The sequence below is a fragment of the Ailuropoda melanoleuca genome, unplaced genomic scaffold (genome assembly GCF_002007445.2).
Source record: "Ailuropoda melanoleuca isolate Jingjing unplaced genomic scaffold, ASM200744v2 unplaced-scaffold338, whole genome shotgun sequence".
Lineage (NCBI taxonomy): Eukaryota > Metazoa > Chordata > Mammalia > Carnivora > Ursidae > Ailuropoda > Ailuropoda melanoleuca.
Window position 1 is genome coordinate 1 of NW_023204725.1, and position 3,928 is coordinate 3,928.

The window sequence follows — 3,928 nt, forward strand, 5'->3', positions numbered from 1 at the left end:
CCATAACGCCGGGATCACACCCTGAGCCGAAGGCAGACGCTTAACCGCTGTGCCACCCAGGCGCCCCAGGTAGAAATATTTTTAAAGCCTAGCTTTTGTTTTTATTAAGCTGCGTTGTGCTCAAGGAACAGACCGCCCATCACGGTGCACGTGTTTCCGTCTGACGGTACATGCACGCACAGGGAACGGAGGGAGGGCATCTGCCCTTGCAATTTCTTGACATTCTCCTTATGGTCAACAGATGGTCAGTTTTTGTGGCAATTCCACGTATGATAGAATATCAATCATGTATTCAAGCAATCCAAAATGTCCAAACTTAAGTCAAGCTTTTTTACTGTTTTATTTGTTCCTTTTTGGCTTCTTGACCTGTTGCTTTAAATTAGAACAAAGAGCTCTATTTTCCAAAGACCCCGCAGGCTATGGCCTTGTGGCCCAGAGTACAGGAGCCAGAGGCCCCGCCTTGTCCACTGGACGCTTCCCCATCCCCTGCTCCGAGCCACCCCAGGAGTCCCTGAAAGCCAGCTCAGAGGACACAGGTCTCCACTTACCCTTTCCCGTGGGGGCATCTCTCGGGAGGTGGAACTTCCCCGTGCAAGCTCTGCTGGGCCCATTACCCCATCACTCCAGCCCGCCAAGTCCAGTTCCACGTTCCCTGGTGGCAGCAGACACGGGTTCAAACCGCACACCCCATGATGCCTGGACACAGGTGACCGGTGGAGGCCATGACCTGCCCCTTCTCCCTGCTGCCTGTCCACCCCCAGCTCCCAGAATAGCCTGTGGCCAAGGCTGGCCTGTAGTAAACAGCCCCAGGAGCCTCCCTGCTGGGTCCGGGATGAGTAATCCTTAGGAAAACACCAAGGATCTGAGAGAGGTAGGTGCCAGTACCCAGTGGGTGGGTCCCTCTGGGCCTCCCTCCTGGTCCCTTCTGGAATGTTCTCCAGCCATTTGGGCAGGAAAAGCAGTCATCCTCCGCGGATGGGCCTGCAGCACCCAGGACGGTCTTTCTCCAGCCTCTCTGTCTCCTCACCCTGTTATGCAAACCCCAAAGCGTCTTCCGCACCCTCGTCCTGGTGGTGGGGGCCCCACATCACAGATGACGGCCGTATGGGCTCCTCCACGCCGTCCTCCGTCCCTCATTCAACAGGCAGCATTATGCTCTCCTACACTGCCGTTCCTCCCGGGCCTCCCCTCCAGTCACTGAAAGCAGCCGTGTATGAACGGTGACCCCTCAGCCAGGCCTGCTGGCAGTCTCGCACATCCGGGCAAGGTTCAGGGTGCGAGGCTTGCCTCCTCTGCACTTTACCCAGGACCGCGGAGAGACCGGCAGACGTCCCGGCTGCCCCCAGCACTTTAGAGCCATGGCGTCTCCCATGCTGCCTGCCCCCAGGGACCCAGCCACAAAGAACCCAAAGACCCAGCATCCACATCCCATGCCCAGCCGCTTGCCATCTCTCTGCCCGGAAAACCCCTCCCTCCACAACCCACTGGGAATGCCACCCCCACCCCTGCAGCCCATCACCTTCCCCTCACCCCTGCAGGGCCTCCCCGGCAGATTTCCTTGGACGGCAGCCTGGGGACATACTCCCGCTGGGGCGTCCTAGAAAACCCAGAGCTCCGCATCCACGCGCCCTCCCTGGGCTGAACGGGCGGTTGGTCCTGCCTTGTCCCGAGCCATCGGCCCATTCCTCTACTCTCTCGCACACATAGCTCCTCGAAAGTCACGTCTGCCCTTGATCCCCACCACCCTCTGCGTCACGCAGGACTCCTGCCAGCCTCACCACCCCCACACCAGGGCCGTGGGGGTAAGACCACCTGCGGTCAGCCTGTGGGCCGCACTGGCGGCAGGCCCACGTGGCCTCCTGGGTCGTGGTGTTCCTCCTCTGTTCACCTGACCTGCCACACGCCTCCTGGCCTCAGGGGCAGAGGTCCCAGGGCCCAGGTCTCGGCCCTGCCACCCATCCCCTCCCGGTGCTTTGGGCACACCCACCTGTGGCTCTGTGTGTACTGGCGACCCCTGAACCACAGCACCCAGACCCGCCGGGGCCCTCCCTTTCTCCTACCCACGGCGGATCCTTATTCTACTTTAGGACGCGTCTGAGCCAAGACCCGGGGGGCCCACCCCGCCCGGGTCCGAGCCGCCACCTCCCACCCTTAACTGGCTGCACCGCTGTCGCTGCGTCCACACAGCCCCAAGCCAGTCTTCCCTGTCCTGAGACCACCATGTCCCTCTCTGTTCCTAGTCCGCTTACGGCTGCGGGCCTCATGTGGGCTGCCCCACCCCGATATCTCCCCCTCACGCAATTCCAGCTTGAGGAACCAGCCAGACACGCTCCCACCCCAGGGCCTTGACACTTCTGGTCCCCTGCCCAAACGCTCCCAGACCTCCTCATGTGCACGTTTCTAGCCAAACGTCATTTTCTCAGGGCTCTTCCCTGACCACCCTGTATAAATGGCCCTCACCTCACCCTCTCTGCTGTACCAATTTTATTTTTCGACATCATTCTTATTACCACCTGACATATTGTACATTGGTTCACTGGAGCTCTAGCCTTTGGGAGAAAAAAGCCTCCAGAACCTTTCCCTGGTCTCTGACAAGGCCTCATGTCAGCCCCGGGGCCCTTCCCAGAGCTGCCCCGCCTGGCCCACCCAGCCTTTGCTCAGGGACAGGAAGGCAGATAGCTAAGCGAGCTTCAGGCCCTACGTGCGTGTGTCTGTGTGTCTCTGTGCACATGTCCGTATGTGTGTGTGTCTGTGTTTGCTTTTTGTGATTTCCATGGATGAATGGACTGAACCAAATCAACTTGTTCCTCAAAGTATAAAGGGTTTTCGTGCTCTGTCCCCTGCAGCATGCGTGCTTTTCATAGGCCACTTCCTGTGTACCTTAGCCAGCTAACGCCCGACCCCACGTCGGACGGTGGCTTGTGGTCTTCTCTGAGCCCCTGCTCTGCACCAGGGCACAAGGCATGGTGGGAGGCCCTTACGGAGAGGGGCATGTGCATTTTAGGGGAGACAAGCCATAAACAAGAACAGCAGATGTTACCTTCAGATAGTGGTGGGTGTTGCTAGGAAAATAAAGCAGTTGGACACTGAGGAAAGGGGGTGAGGATACTTGGAAACCACCTGGTCAGCGAGACAATGCCTCTTCAAGGTGATAGCTGAGGTGAACCAAGAACCATGCAAGGGAGCCATCCAATGGTGAACAGGAGTCCTGCTAACACCCCAGCTCCCCAAAGGATCCTGCAGGGGAAAATAAGTGCCCTGTGAGCCCCGTGAGGCCCCTACCTGCAGTCTATGATTCATGGGGTCCAGCCACCCCACGGCCACNTGGCTACCCTGAGGGCTAGGGGGCCAGAGGCTGTGGAACCCCAAGGCCAAAGGAGACATGGTGGGGCTCACAGTTCTGCTCCCCCAGTGGAAGCACGAGGGGCTTGCTCACCGACCTCCATCTCAGCTTGGACATCCTCTCCTTGGCCTCCCTGGGTAACCTTGCCCTAAGTTACTCTTCTGCACACAAATGGTGCCGTGTGGGAGGGAGGGGGAGCTCCATGTCCAGGTCAGATCCACCTTCACACCCTGCCCCCTCCACCGTCCAGCCCCTCCTCCAGCTCCAGAAGGGCCCAGGGGCCTTTCCACTTACTTTAAATGGCTTCAGAGACACTTACCTCACCGGCCGGCTGGGTTGGGACTCCTCTCCTTCACCAGCAAGCAGCCAGTGGTGCCTACTGCATGTTAGGGCCTGAGCCAGACGTGGAGATTCAACCATGAGTCTCAAGGATGGAGTACCCTGAAAGCAGGTAAGAGGAAACCAAAGTCCAGAGAGGGCAGTGAGATGCCCAGGGCAGCATAGCAAGTGGACAGAAAGCAGGGGCTCCCTCCTAGGCCCCCTACCACAGTCCTACCAGAGAGGCTGACAATTTGCAGTGCCCCG

The 3,928-nt window shown here is 58.9% G+C and overlaps 1 long non-coding RNA gene across 1 annotated transcript; it reads right to left on the bottom strand.

Annotated features, from left to right (window-relative positions):
• Positions 1-321: 321 nt before the first annotated feature.
• Positions 322-3,911, bottom strand: LOC117798756. The gene is made up of 2 exons (XR_004622903.1): positions 3,663-3,911; positions 322-3,237 (listed from the first exon to the last, which is right to left on the bottom strand). It is a non-coding gene; the product is annotated as an uncharacterized LOC117798756 (long non-coding RNA).
• Positions 3,912-3,928: the final 17 nt, after the last annotated feature.